Here is a 17,112-nt window from a genome sequence, read left to right as displayed (position 1 = left end):
AAGCCCAGAGGAGGACAAGACCAACCAGGGAGAACTCACTCAGCAGAAACCAGGAAAAATCCAAGTGCAAGCTGATGAGGTTCAACCCCCAAGCCAATGGCCCTTGGTACAGCCCCAGTCAAGACAGACCGGCCGGGTCACAGGCAGGTGTGTGCTAAAGTTGACTTATGTTGTGTAGTGAGAGCTAATGGTTAAATCTCCAGGTATTTAAAGGGCTAGTTGTCAAAGCCACCATTTAAAATAAAATTACATTCAAGTAAATATATAATGAAATGCAACAAATATTCAAAACTGAATATTAGCACCCCCTGGAGCTGCACAGACAAAATACTGTATAACAGTGTCCTACGGTGCCCCTTCCCAGCTCTAGCATCATGTTGGCAGCTTGAAACCACCATGGTGGGAGTATTTGCACCACAGAAATGGGCAACTGCTACAAATAAGGGTCCTCCCCCCCCAGATGACTGTTGTTGCCGGCACATTATTGCCCCCCAGCCTGGTGAAGGACCACATACTTGCCCTGCGGAAACTGTTGAGATTTTACACTGGGGACTGACACAGTTCCTTCTGTGTCTCCGAACGACCCCCCTGGCTGTGGGGTGGCATCTGGAATGGCAAGAGGAGGTGTCAGAGGGGCCAGATCAGCTAGCAGCTGATGGCCCGCAGCAGAGGATAAACAGGCAGGCCCCCGGGGTTGGCACAGCCCCAGCGAGATAAGAAGGAGGCACGTGAAAGGATCCCTGGGAAATGGGAACCACAGGGCTGAAGGAGGGCTAAAAGCAAAACTTGGCTCTGGGGTGTTAAGCCTGAGTGCTCGATAGGTGCTGATACCCTCAGCCAAGTTAGAAGTCTCAGAATGAGGTTTCGACTGAGGACCAGAATTGAGAAAAAAAATGAGTCCCTTTGAGCCGTTTGAAAGCAGAAGTAATGGGTGTCGCCCTATGACCCTGAGCTCAGGTGTTGCCTAAGCAGAGATTGGAGGAAAGATGTCCGTGTCCTTGGCTAAAGATTATCCCCACCCTGCTCAGCAAGTTTTCACCTCATTTTATAATCTCGGGGTGTCAGAGCTGGAAGGATATTTGTGACCCTCAGACCCTGTCACCTCATCATACGGATGAGATCATCACAGCCAGGGGCTTAGGGGAGGTACACGGGCCCCGAGCCCATCACCCTCAGGTTTCCCCAGAACCGTGACATGCCCCCCCACCAGGGGTGGGACCAGGGTCTGTGAGGGGCTCACTTGCCATTCAGCGGGGGGAGGGGGGTACCTGATTTGCAATCAACCTTGACGGTACAGGCATGCTGTGCTCAAGACGGGGTGGGAAGTCAAGTCTCTCCGGATGGCCGCCCCAGAGCTGCTGGGGAGGAAAGAGGGCTCCTGCAGGGGGGCTGAGGGCACCCCACAGAGGGAGGTGAAGGCCGCCCCAGCTGTGAGTGTTCCCCGGGGTGGATCAGGTAGGGCAGGCCAGGAGACTAGCAAGAATTCCAGCCAAGAAAATGTCCCCAAGGGGGGAAGCCCCGCAGCCATCAAGAGAGTGCTGGTGTTCAGAGTACAGCTCTGTGGAGGCCATTTACGCAGGAGAGGCTTCATGTTTATGGGGTCCCCAGTCGCCCATCCAGGCGAGCTGAGATGATGCGAAGAACAGGGAGCCAGAGTGACAGGGTGAGGCGCATGCTCCCTGCCAGCCCGGGAACCAGCCTCAGGCAACTAGTATCATCTGCTTCTCCATTCACTGTCAATGTCTGTCATGTGCCAAGCACTGCCCCATACTGGGGTGAGCGGCCCCACGTAGTCCCCGCCCTGAGAAATGCATATCCCCGTGGAGGGGAGACAGACAGTAAGCGGGCACGCCAATGAGAACACGTGTGCACATGTCACGCAGAAACGAAAGGAGAATAAGAGACCCTGAGCAAATTCCCTGTGCCCTGTGCCTCTGTTTACCCATCTACAAAATGGGACTGATGTGGCCACTGACCTCCCCCATCAGGTGAAGTGCAAATGGGACCTGCGGACGTGCCCCAGAGGGCTGGGCGAATGAGTTGAATGCAACCACAGGGGGCTTTCGCCCTCTTTTTTGAGTTTTTATTTATTTATTTATTTAAGAGAGAGAGAACACATGCGAGCATGAGTGGGGAAAGGGCAGAGAGAGAGGGAGAGAGAGAGAGAATCCCAAGCAGGCTCTAAGCTCTCAGCGCAGAGCCTGGCACGGGGCTCGGTCCCTGGGGCTCGATCCCATGAACCCTGAGATCATGAGCTGAGCCAAAATCAAGTCAGACACTTAACTGACTAAGCCACCCAGGCACCCTTAACTTTTTTTTTTTTTTTTTTTTTACTCTGGGAAATTATGCACGAATTCACCATTTTAGCCATTTTTAAGGGGCTAAATGTCACGCAACCCTAACCACCATCCACCTCTAGGACTTTTTCGTCATCCCAAACAGAAACCCTGCGCGCATTAAACCTCAGCTCCCTATTCTCCCGCCCCCAGATTCTGCTAACCCCTGTTTTCACTTTCTGTCTATGAATTTGCCTCTTCTAGGTACCTCACATAAATGGAATCACACACTGTTTGTCTTGCGTCACACTTATTTCACTTAGCTTCACCCAGAGGTGGAATTGCCGAATCATCACATGATAATTCGATGGTTAGCTTTTTGAGTGGCTGCCAGACTGTTCTCCAAAGTGCACCATTTTATCATTCCTACCGGCAATGCGCAAGGGTTCTCATTTCTGCACATCCTCACCGACACCCATTATTTTCCACTTTTTGAGTAATAGCCAGCCTAACGGATGTGATCTTTGGCTCTCTTTTATGTACGAACAGATAGTGTTAGATTGCATCCTGCCGGTATGCCCATTACACGCCTACATTGCTATCTACGCTATTTATTTACAGTACATGTTTTTATATAGGGTTGGATATACCAGCCTATGTCTTCTGTGCCCTATGGACAATTTAAGGCATTGTCAAAGGTAATCTCAACAAATTTATTAAGTGTCTCTGTTTCTTTCCATAGCACGAGTGGTTACGGGGACTGGCACCCTGTCTAGAAAGCTTGGTGATGTGTCCCTGTCAGACCTAGGGAGTCTAAAAGTCAGTTCCAGTACTGTCCTCTCCCCTTCCACTCCGCCACCGTTGTGCACGCCGCAGACTCGTGCCAGGGAGGATGGCAAGTCCAAGGGCAACTCATGCAGGCTTCACATTCATGTGTATGGGCCACTGCTCAGTTTCAAAATGACCGGAACCAATGTGAATGAGTAAACAGGGGTAAATAATACAAGCTCTATAAACTGCCCCTAGCCAGACTGACCTTGCTGCCCACATCTGATCTGCCACATACCTTAACCTCCAACAATAAATAACACGTGCCTGGAGCAGAAGATACAGCAGTAGTTTAAGGTTTTGTGGGTTTTTATTTTATTTTATTTTATTTTATTTTATTATTTATGAGAGAGAGAGACAGAATAAGCAGGGGAAGGGCAGAGACAGAGGTGGGACAGAGGATCCAAAGCGGGCTCTGTGCTGACAGCAGAGAGCCCGATGCGGGGCTTGAACCCACAAACTATGAGATCCTGGCCTGAGCAGAAGTCCATCCAGGCGCCCCAGTAGTTTTTATCTCAAAATCCAAACAAGCGCCAAACTGCAGCCAGTTCTACGAATATAAATCCCACCTCGTTCATATGCTGACTCTCCGTGGTCTGAAAAAGAACAACGACCAAGAAGATGCCTTCCTGACTAAGAGTTCCACACGGTCAGGTCCTGAACTTGAGCACTTTTAGGGACTTCAGCAAGGGCTAGGCAGAGATTGGAGGAAAGAGGTCTGTGTCCTTGGCTGGAGATCATCCTTCCCTGCTCAGCAAGTTTTTACCTTGTTTTACAATCAGAGCTGGGAGGATGTTTGTGACCCTCAGACCTCGTCACATTATCATACAGATGAGATCATCACGGCCAGGATTTATGCGAGATAAGCAGGCCCCAAGCCTGTCCTCCCAGCCAGTTCTTGGGCCTGACTTGCCCTCCAAGGTCTATTAAGAACTTTACTGCCATTCTGGCCTAGGCTGAGAAGGAATTGGCGACCCTGTGGAGAGAACATAGGGAGGGACATAGCAAATATCTCTTGAGTCTGGGCATGAGTTGGACTTTTCATCAAATAACAGCAGCTATGTCTTGCTCTGTGCAGTCCCCGAGTGGGGTAGGCCACTCCACCAGGTCTGGCTAATAAACACCCTACAACTAAGTCACTTAAAACACAACCACTTCCTATCTTACAATTCTGCGTGTTGCTGGTTGAGCTGGGCTCAGCTACACGGTTTTCTCTTCTGTTGCTGGGTCAGCTCGGGGGCTGGCTGGTCTGGGATGGCCTCGGCTGGGACAGCTCATCTCAGCCCCTGTCCTCCAGCAGACTGGCCTGGGCGTGTTCCAACAGCAACTGGGTGAGTTAGGAAAGAGGGGACGTGGAAGCATGCGAGACGCTGAGGCCCAGAGCTGGCCCACCTTCTTTCCCACTGCATTCCGTTGGCCAAAGCGAGACCCAGGCCAGCCCCGATTTGGGGGGACCAGAAGGAGCTGCAAAGGCACATTGCAAAGAGCACGGGGAGCAGGATTCCGCCACCACCCCCGTGATGTGATACGGGTGATTCAGAACCACTTGCCTTGGAGAAACCTGCGGGTTTGAACAGAGAGAACTTCAGGGGGGATTAGTATAGAACGAATACCAGAGGGCCTCTTCTGAGGGTTTGGGCCATTTAAACCCCTGACGCTCGTGCTCAGTCCTATGGACAATGAGGTCTTCCAACTGCACAGAATGCATCATCCCCCGGCTTAGTGGTTAGAAGCAGACGCAGGTTGTCTGCTTGGGAGCAGTGTGACAGTTTTTGTACTTGAGTGTTATGGACTAACATCTGTACTCACCAAAAAAAACTGAAGTGACAAAGGCCCAGAGAGACTAAGTAACTTGCTTAAGGTCACACAGCTAGTAAGTAGCTGGACCCTGAACAGCCCCCTAGCCTTGCTTTAATCAACCATACCACATGATACCCTGGGTGCCCGTGACTGGAAGAAAATGGTCCACCGATTGGGGAAGTCATAGAATGAACCCTGGGGACTGACAGCTCCAGAGGAAAGCTTTGGGAGACTCCCAGCTGCCCGTCAGGAAGAAAGGGGCACTGGGAACTGGGCTTCCAGACACTGCGGCTTCCCCTCTTTCCCCAGACGGGGACCTGGAAGGTATGTGTGGCCTCTGTGTTGTCGTACCTGCAGTCCCGGAGGATTAGCCAACTTTTCTGTTCTTTCGTCTTATTGGTCTGTGCATTATATAGAATTGCCAGTTCTATATAATGCACAGAGCAGGAAGGCAGTGAAGGGCAAATGAGGGAAATCATTTTGCAGTCCATCAAAATATAAGTACCGGATCTTCTTTAAGAAAAAAAAAAAGAGGGGCACCTGGGTGGCTCAGTGAGTTGAGCATCCGGCTTCAGCTCAGGTCATGATCTCGCGGTCCGTGAGTTCGAGCCCCGCATCAGGCTCTGTGCTGACAGCTCAGAGCCTGGAGCCTGCTTCGTGTTCAGGGTCCCCCTCTCTCTCTGCCCCTCCCCTGCTTGTGCTCTGTTTCTCTCTCAAAAATAAATAAACATTAAAAAATATTTTTAAAAAAGAGCTCGGACTAAAACCAATCTCAGATTATATGGGTCACCTTGGGGTACCTCCCAGGTCTCACATGTGGGGCCCAGGCCTTTCTTCTGCTACACGTTTCCTTGCTGAACACAAGTAAGAGCCAGTCTAATACGGGACAAAGAGACCTTCACTGAACACTGCCATGTGCCAAGGCTGGACCCAGTGCTTCATGCTTGAAATTAAACGGGGAGGACCCCACCCCACCCCCGTCCCACAGATGGGGTAGGGAGCTAAGCTGGACCCCACGCGACCAGCAAGAGATAGCGCTGCTCCCATTAGACCAGGGGTTTCATTCTGGCTGCACCCTCCTGGAACCACCTGGAGAGTTCTAACACAAACAATGCCCAAGCCGGCCTCCTCAGAGACTGGTTTATGGCACTGAGTCTCCTGCTTTTTGTTTGTTTGTTTCCCAGTTGATTTTAATGTGCAGTCAGGATTTAGAGCCCCTGTGTTCGACATGCTCTCAACATCACCTGCACATGGAAAGTCACATCTGTGAAAAAGCTATGGAGCCTGGGTCCCACCTGCAGACATTCTGATTAAATTGGTCTGAGGTGTGACCTGGGCGTCAGGATTTTTTTAAACCTGATTCCTATGAGCAGTCAAGTTAAGACCCACTGTCTTAGGTGAACTTAGGGAAAGAGTGAGTCTGGATTTCTCCGAAAGGTCAAAAGACCCCATCACCTGGGTGCTTAACCCCCCAGGGAGCCATCCACCCCATTGTCTGGGGTCAGAGTCTCTGGTTTCCTCCCCCTCCTGAAATACCCCACACACAGAGCAGCCTGCAGCGACACCACAGGGCTCAGGCCCGCCTGTGGCCTGCACCGGAGACCGGAGCATCTCTGAGTCTCTTCCCCCCGCAGTCCTGACTTCCTGCTTCACTGTTGGAGCCATGAGCCCAGCTGTTTTCCCCGAAGACCCAGCCGGAGGCTTTTCAGTTCTTCCTGGTCGATTTTCTGGGTCATGTTACCTTTGCAAGGGCATTGGCAGCCTGACATCTGAGGAAATCGAGTTCCCATTTCTCCAAGGAGGCCCCTGAGTGGCTGGGGAGCCCTGGCAGCCTAAGAAGAAGCCGAGCAGAGAGGGCAGAGAGGAAGGTTCAGCCTCAGATCACCCCGGAGGACCAGCTCAGCGACCACAATGAGGGCAGGGAAAGATGACTGCTCCGGAACAGCGTTCTAAACCCCAGATTGCTGGACCACCCCGCCAAGAGTGCCTGCTTTGGTAGGACTGGGTGGGACCGCTGCATGTGCGTCTCTAACGAATTCCCAGCTGACACTAATGCTGCCCGTCCAGAGAGCATCCTTTGCAAACCACTGATCCAAAGGCTGCTGGTTTCTTCCTTTCCCACAGTTGCAGCTTTTCCTCCCACAGGATTCGCTGCGAGGCTAAATCTGATACCCCAACTTCTTGTGCTTAGGCTCCCTGCCCCAATCTTCTGTAGAAAACAGGATTTGCAGAGGGAAGATGGCCAGTGCAGCAGGCAGAATAATGGCCCCCGATAATGTCCATATCCTAATCCCTGGGACCTATGAGTGATGAGATACATGGAAAAGGGAAGTAAGGCTGTAGGTGGAATTAGGCTGCTAAGGAGCTGACCCTAAGGTACTATCAGTTACCCAGGTGGGCCCAGTGCACAGTGCACAGCGGAGCCCCTTCCCCATCTGGGAAAGAGATGAGATGAAGGAAAACGTTTGAAGGTGAGACATGGGATGCAGCCACATTTGATGGCTTTGAAGGTGGAGAAAGGTGGCCACAAACTAAGGAATGTAAGTGCCCTCTAACAGCTGACAGCCAGCAAGAAGACGGGACCCTCAGTCCTACAGCCACAAGGAACTGAACTCTGCCAATAACCTGAATGAGCAAGGAAATGGGTCCTCCCACAGAGGCTCCAGAAAGAGGCAACACCTTGATTTTAGCCCAGATACCAGATTTAGCCCCATTGCAGACCAGAGCTCTGAGGTTCTACATCCCTGTGTGCTGCCCTTGCCTCTGTCTTATGTCTGTGCCCTGGTGTAATCCCCACCATCCCAGAGTTTCCAGAATCCCCTTCCAAGACAGTCTTTGGATCAGGTAAAACAGGTGGGAATTATACAGGCAGAAACTGTAGGTGGAAGGAACAGAGAGGTGAGGCATCACAGGAAAACGGGAAAAGTGAGACCTGTTTAATTTTTTTTAAGGTTTATTCATTTCTCAGAGACAGAGCGTGAGTGGGGGAGGGGAAGAGAGATGGGGAGACACAGAATCTGAACCAGGCTCCAGGCTCTGAGCTGTCAGCACAGATGCTGAACCAACTGAGCCACCCAGGCGCCCTGAGACCGGTTTAAAACCTGAGAACATACACATGAGGAGCTGACCAAGGTGGCAGTCAGAGTGGGAGACTTCATCCCAAGAGGGAGATTCTGCAGGCGTCCCCACTGCCCTAACACAGCTTCTCCCCAGAAACATCCTGTGATGGGACCGCACCAACCTCACCTCAGCTCAGCTCATCATTAGGCAGCTCACACAGTGGGAGAATTACTACACGTGGTGAATATCATCGCTGAGATGGGGAAGGCCCCTGCCCCACTCACCCTCCTTCCCAGCTGGGGAGAGTCCCCTATAACCAAGCTGGGATCTCCATGTCCCTTGGCCTTTACACGGGCCACAGTCATGACTGATGTGGGCCCAGGCTTCCAGCAGGTCTTAGGGATCGGCTTCGGTGCCTGTGGATGGCATGGGCTGGCATGATGGTCCTGGGACACTGTGTCTTCTCCATCACTGAGGCCTCCACATCTGTGGCTTGGAGTGTTTCTAAACCATTTCCGCTAAGAAACCCCTGTGTTGTTTCTCGCCCGTGCCACTAAATTCATGCAGCTTTTAAGGTTTTTAACTGCATACAGCTTTGTTCTCTTCTGCAGTACCAAATAGTAGGCCTTCCTTATATAAGCATTTTTGTTGGCGGGTGCATTATTCCAGGATACTTTCAAGTTAAAAAAATCAGTTATTTAGCAACATGCATGTTATCATGTTGTGGCAAGAAAATATGGGGGTTTTTTGTCTACACATAATAGTATAGCTAAAAGAACACATTCTCATATATTAACATCCAGAGAAGGGGTACTTTCTTAATTTTTAACCCTGTTTCCTTTTTCAAAATGCATTTTATTTTTTTTCCAACTAATAAAAAAGTAGCCAAGCTTAATATTTCAAGAGATAATAAGAGGCTTAAAGCAGCAAATCAACAAAAACAACAGTTACAAAAAGTTGTCCCCTATTTCTCTAATCCCTCTCCCCAGATCCACTCTCCAAAGATAAGCATTGCCATTTCTTCTAGCAAATTCTTCTGATATTCACTGTGCTATTTTTTGGTAATATATTTGTGTTGCAATTTTCCATTGATCAGCTGTAGGCATTAACCTTTGACCTCCCCATCACTGTCTCTCCTTTCATCTTCCTAAAATTTAATCATTCTGGAGACTTCTTTTCTTCAGTTCTCAGAAGTTTTCTTGTGTTGCATCTTCCATACTTCGTGCTCCCCACCCCCGTCAGCCTTTCTGGAAGTCCTGGAGATCAATAGACATACCCTTAGACTTTCTCCTCTATTTCCTTTTCTTTGTCTTTTTGTTGTACTGGATTTTAGCTTCTAACTGGTCTATTATTTTATTTTGTTTGGGTTTTGTTTATTTTTCATTTTGAGATTCTTTTGCTCTGGGGTTGCTATCGTGTATTCAAAATACAGTGTATTCTGTCCTTGTTTCATAGATGTGATACCTTCTCATATGTCTCTCAAGATAGTAATTATAGGGTTTATTGTTTTTAAGCTTTCTATGTGTCCTCCATTGTCTGTACCTTCTCTCTGGGTCTTTCTTTTCTGTTTGTCTGGGACTATTTTTGTGATGTTGGAGCCTTTCCTCAAATATGACCTAATACCTATGACAAGGTACTAAAAAACTGATTGGAAATGTGGAGACTGATGTGGAGACTTTGAGGACTTGGGGTTTTCACCAGAAGGCCATGAGACTTTTTGGTCTCCTAAAGTTAATTTTCAGGTATTCTGTGGGGCTATTCACACTTTCCAGGAAAGCTGTTCCCTAGGGTCCCAGGTCTGCCTCTGCTGTTCTAGAGTCAAGTCAGGGAAAGAGCTGGAGAGCCGACAGTTCAGCACAAGTCTGACTTTAACCCCTGTCTTCTGTCCTGTGCCTCACCTTGCCTCCCAGAGCCTGACACATTGCCATGCAGTTCATCTGGACAATAAACTTCTGGTCTCCATTGGATGGAGGAACAGGAGATGAGCAGGGCAGAGAGAAGGGATGGGGGGGGGGGGGCAGATGGCATGGGGGAGGGAAAGGACCTGAGAGTCCAACTGCTCAGTTTCCAGACTTTCAACTATTCGCCCATTTTTAGCTCCAAGCCTGACCCCGGCTCCCTGGTCCATGGTGTCCCTGAGTGCTGAGCCCTTCAGGGATTTGCAGGGCGAAACACTCACTGCTCACAGGAAATACCCACTGCCGGCCAGTAGCTCGAACCGTCCCATGTTCTGCAAAATCAGTTGCCACTTCTCCATCCACCTCCACTTGAATTCAGCTGTTTGCTCTTATCTTGTGTCCATAGAGTAATCGTTTTTAAATTGTCACACTCCATTTGAGTGGGGAGGAGCCAAATGTTTATCATTAAAAAAAAAAAAAAAAAATCCACATTCATCTGGAAGCCCCTGTGTTTTCAAAACTAAACCTTGGTGTTGTTGGTTTTTGGTTTTTGACTTTTTTTTTTTTTTAGTTGTATCAGAAAAAAAAAAATTAGCAATTGGGTGATGTGAGTGAATGAAGAGACTCAAATGAATAAAACATGGTTTCAGCACTTAGAGAAGTTACAAATGACCTTGCTTGACTTCTGAACAAAGTTCACCAACAGGACTCTCGTTTTTCCTGACAGAGCCTTAGACATCTTTTGAGAATTAATTTAAACCAAAAAATCAAAATTTTCAGAGACACTATCATGAAAAGCACGGACATGGAAGGGGAAATTGTAGCTTCCCCTCCTAACTTCACCTCTGCCCTCACATTTCATGGCGGGTGTGGTTTTTTGGGGAGAGCAGAGCCAGGGCCTTCACGAAGGAGCCTGTGTTCTTTCTCCTGAGCTCCCCTTGGGGTTCTGATTGATGTGGAAACCCCTTCCTCCCAGCAACAACAGAGGGGAACCTTGTCTGAGGCAACTTGGCGCCTTTGACTAAAATATTATTTCCTCCACATGTTGGAGTTCACTCCTGGGAGCGTTGGGGATTTAACCTCCTAAATGCTACAAACCTGGACAGGTATTTAGTCTCACTGTGCCCCCTGGGGGGACTGATGTCAGAGACCAATTTCCCAAACTCTGTGGTCATCAAGAAGGCCAAGCCCGTGAAATGTTTAAAACCTCTTGTGGCCTCGCACTGTAAATCTGTGTCTCGACAGACAGTCCCGGGAGACCTGGCTGCGACGGCAGGGCCGTCTGACCACGTCCGACGAAGCTTGCTCAGCAGAGCAGGTGGTCCTCGTGTGTCAGGCCCCCATCAGGCGTGGCCATCCCTCACTCTGTCAGTCTACCCTTTCAGGACAGCTTAATTGAAATGGAGCCCAGGGTTATAAAGTCCACAACCTCAGTGACTTGGAAAGATCTGAAGGGCCCACCTGTTTCACTATAAGCGTGGAAAAACCAATCCCCAAGAAGCATGACCTGTCCTAGTTCACACTGACCGTTAGAGGCAAGTTGGAATTCACCCCCGGGTAACCTGGCCTGAAGACCAACGCACCATCCCCTCTCCCAGAACCAGTGTGTTAAAATGGCAGCTGCCAAGCAGGGCAGACCCGTGCCGCTCAGTAGCACCGCCCCCCCACCCCATTCCAGCGCAGGTCTCTCTTCCTGCCCTGCACAGACCAAAACATGGTGGACCCTGGGCAGCTCTGCCTCCCTGTGAACTCAGACTCACAGAGAAATTGTTAACACAACCCCATACAGTATCACAGGCCTCGTGCAGATCGTTGGTAGCCCCTGCACTGTGAGGGAGCATACACAGATGGCACCAAACTTAGAGAAAGAGGGAGAGGTGAAGGGCAAATGTGAGTTTGCCTGAAAATGCACCCACTGCACCCTTTACACTGTCGAGTATGTGGGTTTGCCTACTTCCTGTGCTTTGGCTAAATTGATCCTAAAGAACTAAAATATAAACGAAGGGTCCCCTTGGACAAGACGTCCTCATTCATTCAAGTATCTACTATCCCCGAGTCCATAAATCTCACCAGCCAGTGGAAGAGGCCAACGTTAACTCGGCAATCGCTAATACAATGCGACCGGCTGCTGGGGGGCTGCAGGTCTGAGGATCTCTGTTGTCTTCTGCAGACACTGAGATGAGGGCCTGAAGAGGTCAAAGGTTTAGATCCGCTCCAGGGATTTGTCTCCAGGGCCAGGCACTTCCTTTGAGTTATGCCCATGAGCTTCCTACTATTTTGTGCAAGCTTCCTCATCCCCCAACAGATGAAGATTAGCACACCCCCACATTTCATCCTTTCCTGACTTCTCATGCTCCCCAGAGTCATCCTGGGCATCTAGAAGTTTCGTGCTGCTTTTAATGGCACACAATTTATGGCCATCCCATATGGCAGAGTATATCTGTAAAGCATCCATATGTAGCCACGCACAGAAGCTCTAGACAAGGCCAGAGGCAGCTGCAACCCACCCTCGGGGGGCACTCATTCCCATGAACCATCGTGGGAAGACAGTGGAGAGCTTCAGCAAGTCCACCATCGCCTCCTCCAATCTGAGAGCAGTTTCCTTTAGAAGCCCTCCTGGATGAACTGCCCCAGGGTTACCGGAATGGTCTCCTCTCACTGGGCAGCTTTATGATAAAGGCACCTGTAAAACCAGAGGGCACAGCAGAGGGAGCCAAGCAGAGACCACTGGGCTCATTGTCTCCTCATTTCTGTTTTGTGTGATCTTGAGTAAATGCACTTAATCTAACATGACTGCTTCCTCATCTATAAAATGTGAATAAAAGAATAGGGTTGTATATACAGCACTTAGCACAGCACCTGGAATGCAGTTAATGTTGAACAAACACTAGTTATTGTAATTGTCACTGACGTTATCACTAGTTTTCACAGCCCTGGAGGCAGGACATTTATTACCAAGCAGCTTGAATTATTGTAAGCTGATTGAGTCTGACTGCCTTCCTATGGTTACAACACACAGGGACTCTGGTTAGTGTGCTGTGAAATGAAACAATATAGTAAACAAAGCTCTGGGTGAGCCCTGTCATCCCAAAGAACAGCTTTTCCCTCTATTTCCCTGAGGTCAGGGCCGGGTCGTGCCCCTAATTGGGAGTGTCGTTGGTTCACTGGGTGGAATCCTATTGTTACAAAACCTACAAAAGGTTGACCACAGTGCAGAAAGTTTTCTTGGTTCACTCCTAATAGTAGATCCCGTTTCCCGGCATCTGCTGTAGACAGGTACTTTTGACACAATACTTCGATCCCAGTGAGACACCTTGTAGACCCATTTGATAGATAAGAAAGGACTGAGAGAGGATAAAGAATGTCTCAGGCCACACAGCTGTTAACTGCGGAACTGAACTGGGCACCCCTCCTCTCCCTCTCTGCACTGCTTCTCTGCCCTGGCCCGGCTGTGGACAGATGCACAGAAGAGGAACCAGGCAAGGTAGGAAATTCTGGCTCTCTTCCTTTGCATTCTAGGGGCATCCCTGGCACTTCTCAGGGCAATTGTCTGGATTCCTTTAAGAATGACAGTCATCTGGAATCACAGACTCGGGGGTCCAAATCGTCTGATCAGAGCTTGAGAATTGCCCTCAGAGTCAGCAATGTAAACGTGCGCACGCACGCACACACACACACACACACACACACACACACACGGTATTCTTGGGGGCTCCAGGGAGTTCATGACCTCCCACACCAGCCCATCCTATGAGTGGGGAACTGAGAGAACACCTTTCCCTACTGTGAACTGAAAGTTTCTCCCCATAACGCCCACCCATTAGGGCAAGTTTAAATTCTTCCCAACGCAGCCGGAGTGGAAAGTGTGCTTTCTCTGTGCCGTACCCACGCCACACTGTTGTCAGGAGCAGTGGGGTCCCTAGCTCTCCGGTCCCTATACTGCTGTAGTCTGAGGCTCCCTTCGTGCTGCGCAGGGTACTTTGCCGCACTCTTTATATAGGTCCCTCACAGCCATGCTCAGTCCTGGGTCCTTCCCTCCACCCTTTCACAAGCCTCTTGGAAGCCCCCTGATCTCTCAGGGAAGTGCCCCCTCCTTCTTCCTCTGAGCCCATGAAGGACCACAAAGTCAGACCTGAAGGTCTGGGAGCTTCCCCCACCTTCACAGTTAGCTTCTATTTCAGGGCCTCTGGCCCTCGATTCCTGGAAATCTTTTCTCTGAATTCTGAGATGTCTGAGGACCTTGTCTGCCAGCCAGATTTCTCCTTTCCCCACGGAGCTCCACAGATCGGCTTAGTGACAGCAAGGCCAGAAACTCTGCCAGAGTCCTCTTTGCCAGCACACACGGGGTCTCGTCCACTGCGTGCTTTCACAACGGGCCATACCCTCCGTCCTCCACCAACCCGACCTGCACTGGGCTCTTGAGCTGACAGTGTGAAGCCTGCTTGGGATTCTCTCTTTCTCCCCATCTCTCTGCACCCCCCAACTTGTGCGCACACACCCTCTCAAAATAAATAAATAAACGTTTTTTAAAATGTAAATAAATAAATAAATAAGGAACAGGTAAGTTTAGCAGCTCCCTAAGGACATCCAGTGCCCAGTGTTGTTGCCATAGCACTGGACAGACTCATGTGCTTGTTTCGCCCTTTGCCTTGACCCCCCTCATCACCAAGGAACTGCCTGTCCCGATACAGATGCACTCACAGAGGGGGAGCCCAGCCCATCCTCAGGCCCCTTGTTAAAAGCGAGGGACACTTTCCCAGAAGTACATCAGCACATACCCCTTCCAGGCTGTTTGGCCAGAATCGGGTCACACGCTCGCTCCTAAAACAAAGGCACCAGGAAGGGAAGGCTATAATCGGGCCTGCGGAGTTCAACAGACCGTGGCAAGCAAGGCCTGGAAGGAGTCTATGTCTTCTGAGCAGGCAGATGTCAGACACCCAGCAAAACCAGCTGCTGTTAGCAAGGAGGAAGCAAAGCGTGCTGCAGGGCTGGCCAGAGCTTCCCGAGGAGCTGAGAGCACAGGCCCCCACTGGGCACGGAGCCACAGGACTGCAGATCCCCCGGCCGCCCGCAACAACATCTGTGCAGTTCATTGTGTGCTACAGACACCCAGGTACCAGCATGAGGGAGAGGGGATGTGGAGCGCCAAGACCTGTGAAAAACTGGGAACTTTGTGGGGCGCCTGGGTGGCTCAGTCGGTTGAGCGTCCGACTTCGGCTCAGGTCATGATCTCACAGTTCATGGGTTCGAGCTCCTTGTCAGGCTCTGTGCTGACAGCTCAGAGCCAGGAGCCTGCTTCCGATTCTGTGTCTCCCTCTCTCTCTGCCCCTCCCCCACTCACACTCTGTCTCTCTCTCTCCTTCAAAAATAAAGAAACATTTAAAAAAAATTAAAAAAAAGAAAAACTGGGAACTTTGGAGTTGATAAACACAGCTGACCCAAGAAGTAAATATGTCAAAGCATACATTTTCAATCTTTTTAAAATTGTTTTCTAAGAGAGCACATGTGCATGCATGAGCTGGCAGGCGGCAAGGGAGGGGAGGTGCTGGGGGGGGAGAGCGGGGTGGGGTACAGAGGATCTGAAGCAAGCCCTGCTTCATAGCAGACAGCAGAGAGCTCCATAGGAACTTGAACTCACAAACCATGAGATCGTGACCTGAGCTGAAGTCCGACGCTCAGCTCACTGAGCCACCCAGCCTTCCCCAAACCATACATTTTTAAACTTGATCTTAAAGGTCACATGAACAACAGCGATTCTTAAACTGATTCAAATGGGGGATATTAAAAAAAATTGGTAATCTTTATGGAATGTTATGAAATCTTGACCAAATTAATCAATCATATTAGAATAACTTTGTTATTTTTATTTTTTTCATCATAATAAGTCTTTAATCCTCATCCCCTATATCCCCCATGCCCCCACCCACCTCCGCTCTGGTAACCATCAATTTGTTCTCTATGGTTAAGAGTCTGTTTTTTGGTTTGTGTCTCTCTCTTTTTTCTTTGCACGTTTGTTTTGTTTTTTAAATTCCACGTTTGAGTGAGATCATATGGTACTTGTCTTTCTCTGACTATTTCACTTAACATAATACTCTCTGGCTTCGACCATGTCATTGCAAACGGCGAGATTTCATTCTTTTTATGGCTGAATAATGTTCCAATGTGTACATACACCACATCTTATTATCCGCTCATCAATTGATGGACTTAGGCTGCTTCAGCAATTTGGCTATTGTAAGTAATGCTGTAATAAACTTAGGGATGCATGTATCTGACAGGTGTGATGTGATATCTCCTTGTAGCTTTGATTTTAATTTCCCTGATGGTAAGCGATGACGATGAACATCTTTTCAGGTGTCTTCTGCCCATTTTTTAAATGGATTATTTGTTTTGGGGGGTTGAGTTGTATCAGTTCTTTACGTATTTTGGATACTAACCCTGTATCAGACATATCATTTGCAAATGTCTTCTCCTATCCTGTAGGTTGCCTTTTAATTCTGTTGATTGTTTACAAATTTACAATAAATTTACTAGAGGGGCGCCTGGGTAGCTCAGTCGGTTAGGCCTCTGACTTTGGCTCAGGTCTGATCTCACCATTCATGAGTTCGAGCCCCGCATTAGGCACTGTGCTGATAGCTCGGAGCCTGGAGCCTGCTTTGGATTCTGTGTCTCCCTCTCTCTCTGACCCTCTCCCTCTCACACTCCTTCTCTCTCTCTCTCTCTCTCTCTCAAAAATAAATAAACATTAAAAAAATTTTTTTTAATTTACTAGAGAAAAATATGTATTCGTTATATGAAGGCGTATGATCCTCACCAAAGCAATAAGCAAAACAGACTATGCCTGAGCTTTTCGTTATTATTAGAATTTAGTTTGGGGATTTTTTTTTTCCTAATTTGGTTGTTCGGCTGTTTATTCCACTTGAGCAAAGGGATAAAAGATTTCAGAAAAATGCCTGGGAGGAATGCTAAAAGTTTTCATCAATGAGTAAATTGTGAATTAGTAAAAGCCCATGATTGTCAGCTTTTAGAGGCTGGGCTTCCTGGAGCAGCTCTCAGAACATACCCTGAGAATCACCGATCCAGCCAAACCCTCTCATTTATCGTCTGCAAAAGTCACTAAGGCTCACAAACATCTTTGGGTTTCCCCAAGGTCATCCAGTTAATTATTGACACAGAAAGTCCCCTCCCAAAGAATCATAGTGTTTCCCACATCACACGTCAGGGATGCCTGTCGGGGATAAAGGAGGGTC

Source organism: Prionailurus bengalensis, chromosome D2 (assembly GCF_016509475.1).
Source record: "Prionailurus bengalensis isolate Pbe53 chromosome D2, Fcat_Pben_1.1_paternal_pri, whole genome shotgun sequence".
NCBI lineage: Eukaryota > Metazoa > Chordata > Mammalia > Carnivora > Felidae > Prionailurus > Prionailurus bengalensis.
Note: the sequence above shows the minus strand (reverse complement) of the source record.